Here is an 18862-nt window from a genome sequence, read left to right on the forward strand (position 1 = left end):
ACTCGAGCAGCAGAAAACTACAGCTCGCACTGTGCAAGATGCCGTTTTCAATGATTGCACAGTGCCGGATGCTTGTCCGCACTGTGCAATCATTGAAAAAACATCTTGCACAGTACGAACATGCTACTACACAGCTCGCGTAGTGCTATGTGAAGTTTGCGTAGTGCGAAGTACACTTCGCGTAGCGCTACTTCGCGAACTACGCCCTCCCTTAATTATGATTCATTTTATGCTATTTATCAAACATAAGAAAACCATATTGGTTTTTGGCTTTGTGAATAGGCTCTTGTGAGGTAACTCCCAACTTCTATTCTCCAACAATCAGTTTGTCTCCATGTAATTAGGAATAAAACTTGGGTTCGGTTTTCAGGCTAAATTACATACCATATTCCCCATTCCATGTGGACTAACACTCTCATTTACAATTTGCTTTCAGTAGTTTACCAGCTGGAAAAATTGGGACAGGGTTCTCACAAATTGATAATCTAGGTGGGGGAACACAAACCCAGTAGTGATGGGGAAGAGTGTTATCCCTCCACAGGCATTGGGATGCGGTAGCTTTTACTAGGCCCAAAAACAATACAAGACAGAGATGAACTAAAATGATCTGGAACATTTAAGTATTTATACTCTCTTGGTCCTCCGATGGACCTTGCTGTGTGCAGAGAGGGATTGGATATAAGGGTTCCACCAGTCATCCAATGAGTACCAGGAATTGGATAACGGTGCTAAAAACTTGAAATCAAATTAACATAGATTACTCTTAACACAGTGCTGCAAAGATGAAGGATTAATGCTGCTGGCCCAGATCTCCTGAAGAAACGTAGGTGAGCCAAAATCTCCCTAATCCTATCTATTTTAATAATTAGTATATTTTAAATTGAGAATGGTCTTTCACCTTGAGTGGGATAATCATGATAACTAAGTCAATTTTAGTTAATATATTTAGTTTACCAAATCCTTTAGAAGACTGAGTGAATCAATAGAAAAGACATTAACAAAGAACAAATTAGTACTCAAATCTCACAAGTTCAGTATAAGAAGTGAATTTGCCAGTTGGAGCAGTCCCAGAAGGAAGCGACCACTAAACGCATATAGCACATGCGTAAATTTGGAAAGGAAGCTAGATGAGTCAGCATCAAAATTCTGCAAATATCTGGAATCAGTTTGCCTCAGCATGCATGCAGAACAGCAGCCGTTTGTCACCACCATCAGCTGCACAAGCGCAAGTGAGTCTCTATCCATCAATGCACAAGAAGCAACATCCATCAAATCAGGCAATATTATGTTCTTAGCATTTCCGGAGATGACACCTCTTAGTGTCACCTCATCTAATCAGACCACTCAGTCCATTGGTCAATTTGTATTGGAATGTGGATCAGGTGACATAAAGAAGACAAAAAATTCAGAGGAAATAGGTGGATCAAAAACACAGTCTTTAAGTCATCCTGCATGTGAAACGCTAAACAATGCCCCATTAGCTTAAAGCATATAGAAGAGTTTGAAAAGGCAGTTTCCCAGGAAGATGTCCTACTATGGTAACATCATTGTCGCAAAGTCTTTATACAATACATGAGAACTCAGAGAAAGTAGAATTTGGTTACATACAGATTGTTATATCAGAGAATCCTCTCACGTTCAGTATGCTTAGCGAGGCAGAAAACTTCATAAATACATTTGTCCGATGTTACCTTAGGCTAACAAAACGGCAAACATATAGAATTATAAACATATATTTGTACAAAAACATGAAGAAAGTGTATTTTTTTTCCACTTTGAGTGAATACGTTATCACACATAAAGGTTACATTTATACAATTCACTGTCAAAATCAATATTAATCATACTATTTCATAACTCTCATTTGTTATTCTTCTATGTAAGTGAAATTTTTAGGTGATAAGAGGCAAACTCAATAATGTCAACATTTAATCATGTACACGTTTTTCAACACACATTAATAAATGATAACTCTTTTCTTTAGTAAATCACAACATATGCTGTTTATACTTATGATTTCATTGAAACATTTCTTTTTTGTACATGCTTTTACAATGCAGTAACTAGAATTCTTTGTTTTCATCATCTTTACTATAACATTTATTTGATGCACATTTATTTATTTTCTCTCAAAAGTGTTGTGTCCAGTTTTTGATTTTCTTTAAATTGTAAATAAAATATCTGCTCCATCAACTCCCCTTTTGATGGCCAATCAAGCCACCACACTCTAATCTTTATCCCATGTATTTATTTAAAGAGTTTTATATAGCCCGAACGTGACCATTGGGTATCAGGGCGCTTCACATTCACATGAGGTAGGTTCAATATACATATACATCTTATCTGGCATGAGGTAAGTTTTGTACAAAGCAATATATTAAACATGGTATGTGGTAGGCTTGGAAATTACATATGTCTGTATGATTCCTGTAAATGTCTGACTTAAAGGTTTCAATGGAGGTTCTTGGACTAGTCTACTGTGCTGTACTTGGTGTATTGTGACTCCAGTACCAATAGTTTCGAGTTGCCCTATTCTGTGCATTCTGCATCCGTAGAGCTGGATTAGTATTGTATCGACACAGGCTACCCTTAGCATAGCATGTGACTTTCTCTTCCCTTCCATTTGTTGATCTATTTTGGAACATCTATGTTCCGGTGGTGGTGATGCCCTGTCCTATGTTTTTGAGGAACTTACTCATTAGGAAGATCTTAGCTTCCCTCTCGAATGTTGCAGTGTTTGGAATTGTCCTAATATTTGAGGGGAGTGAGTTCCAAATTCCAGGGGCGGCTCCGGGGAAAGCTCTGTTATAGGCTTTCTTCTTCCTGAACATGGGTGGTCTCGGCAGCAGCTCCTTGGCACTCCTGGTTGGTCTGCCTCTTCCAGGTAGCTCGATTTTCTGGGCCAGGTATCTTGGTGTTTTATAGCGGAGCACTTTGTGGGTGATACATGCCATCTTCAGTTGGATTCTGGCTTCGTACGGTAGCCAGTTTACCGTTTTTAGGTGTGGGGAGATATGTTTGAATTTCCTCACTCCGGTGATGAGTCTTGCAGCTGCATTGAGGCATGCTTTTAGTGGAGATGTGGAAATGTTTGGTAGACATGCTAAGGTTGTGCATCCATATTCAATCCTTGTGACCACTAATGATTGTACTGCAAGTTTGAGGTCAGCCGTAGAATTGATTGGTTTCACTCTCATAATTAAGGGTGGGCGGGCAGCTACGCTCCGTGCACGTAGTGCCGGCTTCAACGCATTTTGCGTAGCAGGCGTAGAATTCGGCACTACGCACGCTCCACAGACGGTGCGTAGCTGGCCGCCACCCGCCTCCCTCCCGCCCTCCCTAAATACTTTAATTTAAATGTGTGAAAGAATTAAAAGGCACTTACCTTGCCCGCCGCTGCCCGCCGCATCCCCGGGGCTCGCACTCTTCATCGCTGCCATCTTGGGTACTAATGCGCATGCGCGGGCGGCCGCGCATGCGCATTTCTCATGAGAAATGCGCATGCACGGCCGCCCGCGCATACGCATTAGTACCCAAGACGGCGGCGATGAAGAGAGGGTGCCCCGGAGACGCGGCGGGCAGCGGCGGGCAAGGTAAGTGCCTTTTAATTCTTTCACACATTTAAATTAAAGTATTTAGGGAGGGAGGCCTGCGGTGCGTAGTGGGGCTACGTGGAGTGCGGAGGTGGGCGTAGTTTCTCGCCCACTTCACGTAGCTCCGCGAAGCCCCACTACGCCCACTACGCCCAGGGTTACTCATAATGTAGTTCAGGTGAAAATGGGCACTTTTTGCCATTGATTTGATGTGGGCTTTCATGTCTAGGTTCTTATTTAGCGTGATTCTTAGCAATTTTGCTGAATCCACTAGGGTAGGGGTGCAGTTTAGTGCCATGATCAGTTTGGTCCATTCCTTCACTTCTGTGTGGTTCTTTGGTGGTGAAATTAATATGAATTCTGTTTTTTGTGCATTTAGTTTCAGATGATTGGTAGTTAACCAACAAAATGACAGTTTTAGGCCCTTATTCATTACCTTGATGTCTTCCAGGCATGCGATCTTCATGTAAATCTGTGTGTTGTCTGCGTACATGTGATAGGATATGCTTGCGTCTCGTAGAATTTCTGTAAGTGGTTCGGCATAAAGGTTCAAAAAAGATGGAGATAGGGTAGACCCTTGAGGGACTCCAATTGAGTTAGGACATGATTGGGATAGTGTCTGGTTAACCAGAAATATTTGCGTTCTATTCTGAAGGAAGGATTCAAACCATTTCAGCACATTTTCTGACTGTCCCATCCTGTCATGAAGCCTGGCTAGTAATTTTCCATGATTTACCATGTTGAATGCAGACGACAGGTCGAGGAGGATTAGTAGACATGTTCTATTGCTATCTAGAACCTGTTTCCGTGCTGTGGCCTGTTCTGAATCCCGATTGGCAGTCGTCCAGTAGCGTGAAATTAGCGATGTGTTGACTCAGTTGATTTTGCACACATTTCTCAATTAATTTGGCAAGTAATGGAATATTGGTAATTGGGCGAAAGTTATTAGGATCTGCCGGGTCCGCTGTAGGATTTTAGATGATGGGGATGACTTGGCCTGTTTTTAGGCAATTGGGCAGGATCCCTTGTGATAGTGAGGCATTTATTATTCTAGTCTATATAGGGACAACGGTGCGGCTGATTTTTTTAAGAGATTTAGAGGGGAGTGGGTCATTATAGTAGTTATTAGGTTTGATATCTGAGAGCGTTTTGGGGATTGTATTCTGGTCGTATAGCTTGAAGGTATCCCACTGTGCTTTGTTCTTTGCCCTATCAAGATCGATTGTCGAGGTGGTATTGTTCAGTATTTGTGTTTCGTTGGGCATGTTATCAGCTGCCGTCCTGAGCTCTCTTTCAAGAATGTCGGCCTTATTGGTGAAGAAAATTGGGAATTCTTCACAACCCAGTTGAGTTTTAGTAGTTTCTTGGGCAGTTTTGGCCAACTTGTTAAATTGCTCCTTTAATATCTCGAATAGATTCCGTGGTCTGTTTTTCGCGTTATCCAGTTCTGATCTAATAAATTCTTTCTTGGAATTGAGGATATTTTTGTTGTATTAATTCCTGATTTTTCTGAGTGATTTCAGCTCGGGGGATAATGGGTGCTGTCTCCATTTTCTTTCAGCTTGTCTTAGTTTCCGTCTATCTTCATTTAGTGACCCATTGAACCATGGATTGTTATCCTTTTCTGTGACTCTTTTCATTTTTAGTGGCAAGGTAGAGTTGACTATATTTGTTACTGATGTAGTGTAGTGATCCGTTAGCTCATTCACATTCTGCAGATTGTTAGGTGGATTCAGTTCCTTCTCACAACTTTCCACCAATAGCTCAATATTCGAGTCTTTAGTTTCCCGGGACCAATTTTTGAGTTCAATAGGCTGACTGGTATTGTTCCTTTTCAAGGTGAGTATAAGGAAGGTTATGATATGGTGATCCGACCAGTTGCACGGAAAAACTGAGTGGGTCGACATATTCTATTTTCTCAAAATTATCCAGTCTAGTGTTGCTCCTTTCGAGTGTGTTGGCTGTGTGCAGGCCTGGGTAAAGATTAGCTCTGTTAAAAAGTCTTTAAGAGCGTTGACCTGTTTGTCCTTATTGTCCTCCCAGTGTAGGTTAACATCGCCTAGGAATATATTGTTAGAGTGATCGTTAGAGTTAGCCGTGATGATCTCCAGTAACTGTTCTATGAAGGTCTCATTATTACCTGGAGGGTGGTACAGGGCATGTAAGTTGCATCTCTGATTGTCTGTTGTTCGTATATTGAGACATAGATTTTCACATGATTCGAGTGGTTCAGCTTGTATTTTGTTGAGCTCTACATTAGATCGGTGGATGCAGGCTATACCGCCTCCTGTCTTTTTTTAGTCTATCTAATCTAACAATGTTGTATTGGGGGGAGACTAGAAGATCAATGATTGGAGATGAGGATTCCGAGAGCCTGTTTCTGTCAGGATTGCTAGGTCAATTTCCTGACTAATGATAAGAGCAGCTATGTCTGATGCATGTTTTGTTGCGGACCGACAGTTGAGCAGTAGGCATCATCAGTTTCCCTGAGCTACTGATGCCACTTATAGTTCTGCTTTTCTCATTAGTTTTAATCTAGATTGTTCTAATGCTTTGATTTCAATTCAATTCAAAATATCTTTATTCGAATATAAAGTATCCATAAAAGCACAATAACAAGAAGAAAGACAATTCATACATAAAAACATATTAAAGCAAAGAGGTGCAGTTGGTTTATAACAATGACTAAAATGGACCACAATTTACAAAATCAATCATATATTCAAAATCGATAGGGTGCGTTTAACAACATTACAATGATGATGTGCAACTCAGTGGCGAGACTCATCACAGGCTCAAAGAGTTGAGTACCCATAGTTGTGCGTGACCGTACGGCTGATTTCAAGAATGAACCAACATGGAAAAAATAATTCATCTTCATCTAGTGTAAACACTTCGGTATAGGCTGCCCTGAAGTTGAAAATGGTGCATTTTTAAGAAAGGGTATCAAAAAGCCTTTTGTGAATTTAGAATGGAAACTGCAAAAGAATAAAAAAAAAAATGTTTGATCACTATGTGCATTGTACGGGCAGGGCAGGGCAGTGCATTAAGATCAAAAATGTAGCCCAGAGGGAAACATAATAAATATTTCATAGTGCCTGCCCGTAAGCAAAATAGCAGCCCTCTTTCCCAGTGTCCTATAGGTTTTAAAAGGTATCTGGGTAGCAATTGAGAACAATCCTCTATGTGCATATACCTTTAAACTGAGGTTTTCTTCATTTCTTTCTTATGCTTTTCATCACTATACTTTTTATACAGTGCCTCTTGTATCACCTTTTTGCTAATTAACTCGGATTGGATTGGGTTAGGCTATTTTTTACTGCAGTGAACCATGGTATGTCCCCACTCCTCTCACAACCAAGGCAATCAGTTATTATGTTTCTGGTGAGGGTTGCTGCACTGTTCTTCCAAATTGCAACCCAGAACAGTGCTGGACACGCCCTAATATAATCTCCAATATAGGGAAGTTTCAGTTCTTTGTGGCACACATATACAGAGGAGGAAATCGGGGCTCCCACAAGTTTCCTGCATAGTCTGTTTTCTTCACTTTGAATGCTACTTCATTTGGTAAAGCCCAAAATGTCTGCTCCAAAGGTTGCAGTGGGGGCACACTGTAGTTAAAAAAAATTCTTAAGGGCTAAAACTACTTCATACCTTTTGGTTTGGGGTAGATCCAAAATTGTGTTAATACTTCATGACAACTTGCATCTGCTGTGTAACACGTGATCAGACCAGGAGCCATTAGTAGCGTAAACTAACCCAAGATAAGAAAAAGTGCAAGTGCTTTGTAAACTATCCAAATTGACAGTGATTTTATTAATAGGGGCGCTTTTTTGGACGGCAACACATTAAAACTGATTTTTTTTAAATTAGTCCTTAAATCTAAAAGTGCCATAAAATCTAAAAAACCTTGTACTGAAATGCGTAGGGCATTTGGGGTGGATGCCATTAAACCCACTTCATCCGCATACAATAAGGCGGGGAGTGTATTGCCATTTATGCTCAGCACATTGTGAGTGAGTTTTACTAGTGAGTCATGCAAATCATTAATAAATAGAATAAAAAGAAGGGGTGCTAGGACGCACCCCTTCTAACTCCTCTGTCAATTTTGATGTCGCTTGATACGTCCCGTCCTGTTTGATCCTCACCCGGGCATCCAGATCTCTGTGCAAATACGCTAAAAAGTGGACTAGGGCTTCTTCCAGGCATTGTTTTAAAAGAATGGACCATAATCCTGACCTGTTGATGATGTTGAACACAGACGTAAGGTCCATAAAGGCAAGATATATAGGGGATTTTTTAGCAACAGTGTACTTGCCAATAATCAAATTTAGGTTTAGGCACTATTCCACTGTGCCTACTTTACTTCTAAACCCCAGTTTACACAACATTAAAATCTTGTCTCCCTCGGCTCATGACCTTATCTTGTTGTACAGAATTCTACCAAGGATTTTCAGGGTGTTATCGTTGGAGGAGATAGGTCTGTAACAGCTGAGGTTAGAATGATTACCCTTTTTAAAAATGGGTACAATTATACTCATGGACCACGTAGTGGAAATTGTAGCATAAGTTAAATTATTGAAAACATTCAATAAAAGCTTTGATTTCATTATAATAGCCACACTGTCTATCTTCTAATTCAATTTCATCTCCCTTTCTTTTTATTCCACGTGTTTCTGTCTTTGTTTTTATGCATTTATAAATATTAATATGAATAATTAGTATTTTTCTGCAAGCAATTTGTCCCACTAATCCATTTCTAAGGTTAGTAACCCATCTTCCCATTAACGAAATTCACTTCCCAATTGATTCCCAAGCACCAAGTTTTTTATCTACTCTACTCTTTTCCAAGTGAATAATGTTAGTAATACATCCCTTCAAATCTTTTCTTTTGTCAGGGATATATGTGCAACATTGTTGAACTTTCAGCATTCAGCAGACTCTGCCTTCTTTTGCGAGAAGAACATCTAATGCAAGTCTATTTTGAAGCACCATAGTTCTCATAGCAATCATTTCAGGATCTATAGCTATGAATCCTCCTGCAGTATCAGTAGATAATCTGTCAACTATGGTAGAACGTTTTCAATTCATGTGAGAATTTAGTATCACTCCAATTGATGGAATTATTGCACCAAATATGACTTCCACAATTTCAGCAGCACTAACCCATTGTTTGAGTCTAGTATGGTTCACTTCATTGACTTCATTTGATTGATCTACATGATAAATATTTGGAAAAAGTATTCCCATATAACAAGATCGATACCATCTTTTATGCAGCCGTAATAGGCATTTTCCCACAAATATAACAAATCCCTAGAAATACAGGATCTATGCCTCCTAGATATAATCCCCAAACACCTACAATTTAGAAGGTGTGATCACATTTACTAGAGCCAGGAAAGACATCACTGAACTCAGTTTGCTTCACAATATACATAGAATCCCTTTTTGTTTTATGTTGCCAGTCTAAAGCAATAGCAGATTCTGTTCCTGTTTGTTTAAGTTCATGTTCTGCAAAAACCCATGGTGGAAATTTCTTGTGATTTTCAACTTTTCACATAATATCTCTACGTCTGTAGGCTATAGAATCTATAAATTCCTTTTCTACCATATGTAAATAGCACGTTAGATTGTGTTGATGCGCATATGTAATATCTAAACCTTGAAGAGGTTGAAAAAATTCACCCATCATCTCCTCTGTCTGAGCATCATGCATACATTCAAATGTTTTCTAATAGGTACTTCAGAAAAGACCAGGTCAAAATTAGAATATTAATATTGAAATTGTCCTTTGCCACACAACAAACTAGTTAGTACACTACATGACATTCCTAAGTAGCAGGTAAGTGATGATAGGTCACACCCTCGGAGAACGAAGTAGGTAACTGTAGACTGTATTGTCCGTGATATGCTTTTTCCCAGTCCTTTTAAGCCAAGTAAGACCACTCTGAGGCTCCGTATTTACAACTTGGTACTGTTGCCTTTTTAGCCCTGCTCACTGATGGTCCTTCATCTTCACTGCCACTTTGTTCTGACTGACTTGATACTTCTGTAATGAGGTGTGGTACTCACCTTACAGTTAGAATGTGTCTCAGTCTGTCTGATCCTTTGGGCTAATGGTCTCCTTTTATCACTTACGTTTCAGCCACACTGCTCCCTTCATTTGGGTCAATTTCTCACCTAGTCAGCTCTTCTTTGCAAGCCCCTTCTGTACCTACAAGAGCTGACTCTCTTGGACCATCTCAGGATTAGTGCCAAGACTACCAGTAGCTGGAGCCCTCTCAACAGTTTACCTAACTTTAGGCAGCTGTCTTGTTAAAACCTAGACTGCAGTGTCAACATTATCGGCGCCATCTTGCCCCCTTTTCGAGCCCATTCGTGCGCGTAAGCGCCAGCCATTTTTAAATACCATGGCCTCTCTGCCCATCGCCGACAGCCAGCGCGTCTTTCTCTTTCACTCCTGACCTCGCAGGCATCCCCCGCGCGCTGACAGCCCCTGCTCTCACATGCCTTGTGCCATAAACCCCTCTTCAGCACAACTCTGCCTCGGAACCCCATCCTGTTCCCAGCGCGACACCTCCCTTCATTCCTTTCATGATCCCGGGTCCTTGATAAAACCCCCTTTCCTCTGTGCCCATTTGTCTTACTCGTTCCCAGGCCGCCACCTGGCCCTGCGGATACTGTTTATTGCCCCCTATACAGTAGGAAGCTTCTCCCATCAAAGGATCCACGAGTTGATCAAAAGCCCCCACCCCATGAGATTCGATCAACCGCATACATTCCGTGAATCGGCGGAATGTCCAGCTGTGCGACAATCATCACCTGTTGTGACCGGGGTGGGGACTTCAACTCTAAATGTGTGTGGGAACGGGCCTGAAGCGGGGATTCCGAGGATGTCCTTTCATACTTCAAAACATTGCAAGAATGTGCGACATGTAATAAAGATCATAAACCTGTGTATAAGAGGCCAGGCCTCAGAGATGCGGTGAGAGCACCTCGAGAATATACCCTGTTGTCTGATTTGATGTGTTCTGCTCCGTCGGAATAAAACTTCTGTTTCCTGCCTTCCAGTCTCCAGCGCCTGCCTCTTTGTTTGGTAACTTGAGTGGGTATAGAGGCGGTTAACGCCGGGCAACTCTGAAAAAGGTCATCGGCCCTACCTTTTTCCACAATTGGCGTCCCAAACGTGGGGCCCATCAGCGATTCGTGGATCCAGTGGGAGAGGTCCTGACGACAGAGTGAACAACTGCAACGATCGGGAGAGCTCCTGTCCGATAGACCCTCGTCTGACAGCCGATCATCCGAACTTCACTGGTTCCGAACAGACCTCTCTTGAGTGATCTACGGTCCTGACTGGGAACCATCAGGAGTGCCGCGAGGATCACGAAGAATAGAGGACGATCGGGCGCTGGATTCGGAAGACAAGAAACTGTCCATGCGGTCCGGGTAAGGTCGTGTAAACACGACAAATTGCGAAATGATTGTTTGATTTGGATAATACTAGTATTACTCTTTTGTTGATTTGTTTGGAGATTCACTGTCTGCAAACGGAGAAACAACAGGTTCTCTCTTTGCAGGTAGTGAAAGGGTAGGTAACGCAGACTTTTGTCCCTGTTGTAACCCGTCGTGCCTACTTATTCTCCCCATTGATTGTTTGATTGACCGAACATTGACTGTTCGATATTGGTTCTTTTGAGGTATTCACCGCCTGCAAAAAACGAAGAATAGAAATATTCTGTCTAGTCTTTGCATGCAGTGATAAGATAGGTAGTGCAGACTTTTGTCCCCGTTGTAATCCGTCATGCCTATCTTCTCCCCACTGATTGGTAGCCTGTTTAGCCCGGACCACTTATTAGAGATGAACCATCCGGCTCCACTGGAAGGCACCCCTAATAAGGACATGTTCATGAAGCATGGATTGATCGCTATAGCTTATAGCAAGCTGTGGCATAAATATACGAAAAAGGATCGAGAAAGTCAGTGGCCACTGATAGGATCCTTCGACGAGGATAAAATAAGCGCGCTAGAAACAGCCCTTGGGAAACACAAGACAACGCCCACTATGCTTGATAGTCTCGGCATGTGGCGCAAAGAAACCGAACAGCGTAAAAAGAGAAATGAGAGTAGGTTGGGAAAAGAGCTGCGAAAGGCAGCCCACCTAGCTGCTAAGAAATTAGAAGAAGAGATTAAGGAAAGAGAGGAAGCCAAACAGAAACTAGAGGTAGAAACATCAAGCCAGTGTCCGGTTAGAACGCCCTCTACGCTCTATCCTGAATTACCCTTGAAACAGCGAGCCAACAATGATCTTTTGTTAGGTCCTCCGATCATCTACATGCCCCCTCCATATGCCCCTTCCCAACCCTTAGCACAGCACCCGCTACCCCCAAGCACAGACGAGAGTAGTACCAGAGCTTCGGCCCCCATGGCCTCTGTGCCGGCTGAACCCCTTGTATTAGATACAGCACAAGCGACAGTGTTAGATGACCCTGAGACCCGAAAGGCTGATTCCGCAAGAACAAACAGATTAAGCAAGGATGAGCGAGCAGGGATTGACAAGATAGTGAGGACATTGGTGGAAAGAAAGGAAAGTGAAGAGCGCATCACGGATATGTTCAACTCATATGCAGGGAGCCACAGACGACATTTTGCTGTACGACTGTGTTATCATGTCTTGAATGCGTATGAGGATCGATATCGAGACAAAGGTCCCGAGAGCCTAACAACTCTGTATAGGAAGGTCGATATCGGGGATGAGGGCGAGTGTGATGTGATGGACCTCCTTACACGCACGCTTGAGGTTTTCCGCCACCTCACTGAACAGGAATTGGAAGCTAAACCCACGACACCCGTAGCAACCGAACCACAAACTGAGCGAGCTAGCGCCATGATGCCAATAAGAGAGGCTGCCCCCTACTGGGTTCCCCCATGAGGTCTAGGAACCCACGATGACGTCAACCACCAAGATGCAAGAGGGAGGGTAGTGTACAACTGGGTGTACCAGCCATGGGATCGGCAAGATATTCTGACGTTCCGGAAATCTCTGCCTGATTTACGTAAAAACCCCACTGCCTTCTATACTGAATTAGGTACAGCCCTAGGTTCAACGATTATGACCCTGGCTGACATCGACTTGTTTTTCGGGTTATGTCTACCAGCTGATGTGTGGAAGCAAATCCGGAAAGTCGACCACCTTGAGCTGTTTGGACATACCTGGTCACAACTCGATGGCATAGATAGACAACGAGAACCTGGACAGAAGCCTTTGAAACTCATTTTAGACCTCCCAGATAAAATTGTACAGAAATTGAAAACCCTGATTCCAGAAAAGAAAGTGGACTGGTCGATAGTAACGGCTTGTCGTCAGAAACCCCAGGAAGATGTATCGGATTACTTCTCCCGGTTTGAAACGGTGTTCTCCGATTACAGCGGCCAGGACATGACCACTGCAACCGGACACCATCTGTTTGTCCAGAATTATGTTAAGGGTTTGTCACCGGAGGTCTCCCAGAAACTGCAGGCCAGCGAGAGTAGTTGGGCGGCCTCCAAACCTGCGGCTATCCTTCAGATGGCCCAATATTACGAACACCAGAAAAATGAAAACGACAGAGCAACAGAGAAAAAGAAGAAAGACTTAAAAGAGAGGGTGATGATTGCACAATTGCAAGGGGTGACTATAGGACGAGAGCAACACAAAGGAAACTACCAGACAAATGTCCCTAGGAACGCACCTCCTAAAGACCGCACCTCGACACCCCGCATTGGACGTACAGACATTAGCGAGGACCAGTGTGCCTTCTGTAAAGGATTCGGCCATTGGAAATCCCAGTGCCCGGTCCTGTTGGAGATGATCAGAAATAGGGACCCCAAGGTCGTAGCGGATGGACAGAGAAATAGAGGACAGCAACGAGGGCCCGCAAATGACACGACTAACGATAAATCAAACAGCCCAAATACATTTGACCGACCCAGACAGAATCAGTACCAACAGTCTGACTGCGACGATACCCACAACTTCGCATAGGACTGCAAGGGCAAGGGAGGGATCCAGTCGAGCTCTATGTTGACCAGCAAGGTCCTTATGTCACTGCTAAGGTCCTAGGTACAAAGTCTCCATTTCTGGTAGACACTGGCGCAACACGTAGTGCGTTATCTAAACGACTGATTCCAAGGGCACCCTTGTCTGGCTCACTTGTGACATCGATAGGTTTCGATGGAACGCCCTCCACTAACCCTTTGTCCACTCCGATCCCCTTCGACTTAGAAAACAATACCACTGTCACGACGTTTTTGCTTTCCGCCAATACTCCTGACGCCATTATGGGACTTGACTTACTGAAGCACTTCCGAGCGACTATTAGATGTTCCCAAGACGGAGTTCGAGTTTTCCTGTACGACAACCCCATTCTGCTTAGACATTGCCCTTCCCGACGCATGTTTTCTATCAATGACGCTGACACGTCCCTGCTTGACACTCTGCCTCCATATCTGTGGGCCAAGACAGATTCGGACGTAGGACGCATGATGATTGACCCAGTACACATCACTGTTCGACCGGACGCAATACTCCCAAAACTTCCACAATATCGAATATCGCCCGAGGGCGAGAAGGCATTGGTAAAGATTATTCAGTCACTGATAGAGCAGGAGTGGTAGAGGAAGTGGTTAGCAACGTTTGCAACAGCCCTATCTTGCCCATCATCAAGAAACAAGGAGAGGGAGATGAGAAAGCATACCGCTTCATCATTGACCTTCGAGAGATCAACAAAGTGGTTGTACCCCAGTACCCCGTGGTCTCAGACATCACCACTATCCTGACTTTGATTCCTTCTACTGCCACCACCTTCACTGTCATTGACCTCAAAAACGCATTTTTCTCTATCCCCATCCACCCAGACAGCCGATATCTCTTCGGCTTCACCCTAAAAGCCCGCTCATATAGATTCTGTCGAGCACCCCAGGGCTACACAGAAAGCCCCAGCATCTACAGTCAGGCCCTCAAGAGACAACTGGATGAGGTCCAGTTACCCGATGGAGTGGTGTTGATACAATACGTCGATGACATCCTTTTGGCGGCCGACACCAATCCACTAGCAGTCACAGCCACCATTCAACTCCTGCACTTCCTTGCGGAAAATGGCCACAAGGTCTCCAAAAAGAAGTTGCAATTCTGCCAACCCCAGGTCACTTACTTAGGCCACCTTCTGTCCAAAGACGGAAGGAAACTTACCCCCGACCGGATCCAAACTATTCTTGAAACCCCTGTCCCTAAGACTCAGAAACAGGTCCGCTCCCTACTAGGCCTCACCTCCTTCTGTCGGCAGTGGTTGCCAAACTTCAGCCTCATTGTGAAACTGCTGCTATCTCTGCTAGCTAAAGATGTCCCCTTCCCCCTCCCTTGGACCCCTGAATGCCAATCCTCCTTCATAGAGCTGCGAGATGCCCTTTGTTCAGCCCCTGTCCTAGGTACCCCCGATTACACAAAGCCCTTCTCCCTCTACACTCACGAAAGGGGGGGTGTGCTTTATCTGTCTTGACCCAGCCCATTGGCCCAAAGCAACGACCATGCGCCTACTTTTCTGCCACTCTTGACCCCGTAGCCAGAGCCTTACCTGCCTGCCTTCGAGCTGTAGCTGCCGCTGCTATCTCTATCCAACAGAGTGAGGGGATCGTGCTCTCGAATTCCCTCACGGTATTAGTACCCCATGCAGTTGACACCCTCCTAAACCAAACCAAGACGCAACACCTGACGAGCGCACGACTGACTGGGTACGAACTGACTCTGCTCGCACCCCACATCACCCTGAAAAGATGCACCACACTGAACCCGGCAACTTTGTTACCCCTACCAGAGAACAATCCCAATGTGCCCCCTGTACACGACTGTGTGACCCTCACGGACAAACAGACTAGAAGTAGGGTTGACCTCAGAGACACGGCTTTTCCTGACCCTGACGGAGAGCTGTGGGTGGACGGCTCTTGCATCAAACTCCCCTATGGCACCACTTCAGCTGCCTATGCAGTCACCACGGCCCGAACTGTAGTCGAGACAGCCCGCATCACGCAACGATCTGCACAGGCAGCAGAACTGATTGCCCTGACACGAGCATGCATCCTAGCAGCAGGAACCACAGCGAACATTTACACCGACAGCCAGTATGCCTTCGGGGTGGTTCACCATTTTGGGCTCCTTTGGAAGGAAAGGGGATTCTTGACCTCGCACGGCACCCCCATCTTACATGGAGATTTAGTCTCCGCCCTGATCGAAGCTGTCCTTCTCCCCAAAAGACTTGCAGTTATCAAATGCCAGGCACACAAGAAAGTGACAGACATTATTGGACAGGGAAATGCACTAGCCGACGTCACTGCTCGAACCACCGCTGAAAATAGGACGACGACACGCATGTACGTGACCAGGTCACAAGCAGAGAAATGGACCGACGCTAGGAACACTATTAGGGACATTCAAATGGCTAGCACACAACACGAATTGACTGAATGGGCACGGGTGGGATTGAAAGACGATGAAGGCTGCTGGCGGACAAAGGACACGAACAAATGGTTGCTACCTGATTCATACCTGATTCCCATTCTGACTATGGCACACTCCCCTGCTCACATAGGATCAGCCCCCATGATTGAACTTGTCTCCAGAGTTTGGCACAACGACAAAATCACAGACTCCGCCAAACGTCTGGTCCAACAATGCTTGATATGCCTGCAACATAACCCCGGGAAAGGAACTGTGGTAACTCGGGGAGGGTTTGGGGTTCCCAATCACCCGTTTGAAGTCCTGCAGATGGACTACATCCAACTAGACAGATGCCAAGGCCTGAAATACGTACTTGTCGTGGTGTGCGCATTTAGCAAATGGGTGGAAGCATACCCAACCCGTGATAACACTGCTATGGCCACTGCAAAAGTACTGTTAAAAGAATTCTTCCCTCGCTACGGCCTTTGTCGAATTTTATGGAACGACAATGGCCCCCACTTCGTAGCCGAAGTCATCCAGCTCATCTTAAAGGGGCTGGGTATCAAACAGAAGTTCCACGCAGTCTTCCACCCCCAGTCTGTTGGACTTGTCGAGCGACACAATGCCACACTAAAACTAAAGCTAGCCAAGATAGTGGCTACCACAGGACTGAAATGGCCAGACGCTCTCCCACTGGCATTGCTATCTATGCGTTCCACCCCCACCAAACACCACTTGACACCTTACGAGGTCGTTTTTGGCCGACCCATGAGCGTCTGGTCTGCACCAAAACCGACTTCCATTCATGACGTCCCGGACATCCTAATGTCTGATTACTTGCATAAATTGACTGAAACTCTGTCTGTCATTCACAAACAGGTGCTGCATGCCATCCCCGACGCTTCCAGGGGTCCCGGACACAACCTGCAACCCGGGGATTACATCTTGATCAAGAATTTCCAGAGCGCCAAGAGTCTGGAACCCCGTGGACGGGCCTCTGGCAAATCCTACTAGCCACCCGAACAGCTCTTCGAGTGGAAGGAAAGCGGACCTGGGTGCATGCGCACCATTGTAAGAGGATTCCCCCGACTCTGATGACAACCGAAGACGTGACCACCCAGGAAGAGCTCCTGAACAAAGACCGACCATCGCTGAATTGCTACCCAGACACAGAAACACTTGAACTTGCAAAGATTCCTGACCCTACCGTGCCATCCAAAGAAGGGTATAACCTGCGTCGAAAGGAGAGAGTTCCGGCTAAGCAGACCATTGACTAAGTCATAATTCTCAGATCGGTGGCCTAACACAACAAGGGCTGTCAGGAGAGAAAGCCAGACGAGGTCTTTGGTTCTGCCCGCTACCGAGCTCCCTTGAAGGTGATGGAAGCGCCCGATAAGAAGGTGATGGAAGCGCCCGATAAGAAGGTGATGGAAGCAACCGGACATCCAAAAATTCGCTACAGAAACCCAAAGACAGACAGAATCCACAGTTCAAAGACAATTGCACTTTTCATCACAATCCTTTTCTGATTTCTCCTCATGACCACGCTCTGGATTATGGAAGAAAATGCACCTGCTCATGAAACATTCCTAACCACTGCGCAGCCTACTACCATGAAGGAACATTATTTGATCTCGCTCTCTCCTCAACTCAGAGAAAGGCGAAAGGAGTTTTGGAACAACTCCTTTGTGCAGCTGCTGCACCAGCACAATCTTGCCACCATTGCCACCAACTGCTGGATCTGTGGGTTGCTACCCCACGCCACTGGACATTCGATACCTTTCATCCCTTCACCCTTCTCAATTCACGGCTCTTGCCTTGCTTGGCTGAGAGCTATAAGGACAATGCCACCTCCAGCAAAACCATGACGCACTTCTTTCATGAGGTCTGGCGAAACAAAACAAAGACACATTTCTGCCCGCAGACTTCCAATGACTCTATCCACATGGACATCCCTGCTAAAGAACGAATTGAAATGCAGGTGTTCAACAATCCAATCAGACCCACCTTCTCCTACCTACGGAAACGAACAGCTGCCACTCTGACTGTGGCTCTATCTGTCAGCAACGTCACAGGCCATATGTGCATAGAAGGGCTTGGGACACAGCTGGTAGGCCGCAGTGCTTGCCTCTTCACCAGAACTTTGGACTCTACCGATCCACCTTCCTTTGTATCCTCTGCAAACATGTACTTCGTTTGCGGCACAAAGGCTTATACCTGGCTCCCCAAAGGCTGGGGGGGCACTTGTTTTATCTCCTTCATCCTTCCTCCGACCTATGTGGCTCCAGCGAATCACCATAGACAAAAACGAGCCAAGGACATTGAACAAGCCGACTCAACAGGAGCACAGTTCCTCGATGCTATGAAGGGACTTGTTCCACTCTGGGGCCCGATGGCAAACAGCCGTGCCATCCGACATCTGACTCAGGCAGTCGAGACAACAATGAACATCACAGCTGGTATCCTCACAAACAACACAGCCAAGCTTCAAGCGGTCTGCCTGGTGGCTCTCCGGAACCGCCTTGTTCTAGATGTGGTTCTAGCGGATCGTGGTGGAGCATGCCGCATTATTGGGTCCAGCTGCTGTACATATATACCGGACAATTCACCCTCAGTGTACAAGGCCATCGAACACCTCCACAGACTCTCCTCAGAAGTTCACCAGGAGCAGGAAGAATGGTCGCTTGGTGGATGGTTCTGGAGTACTGTTAAGAACTGGGGCTGGAGACTGTTTACCATTATCCTGATTCCTGTAGTTGTAATATGTGGGTTAAGCTTAGGAATTCAATGCCTGCCG

Source organism: Lissotriton vulgaris, chromosome 5 (genome assembly GCF_964263255.1).
Source record: "Lissotriton vulgaris chromosome 5, aLisVul1.2, whole genome shotgun sequence".
Taxonomy (NCBI): Eukaryota; Metazoa; Chordata; class Amphibia; order Caudata; family Salamandridae; genus Lissotriton; species Lissotriton vulgaris.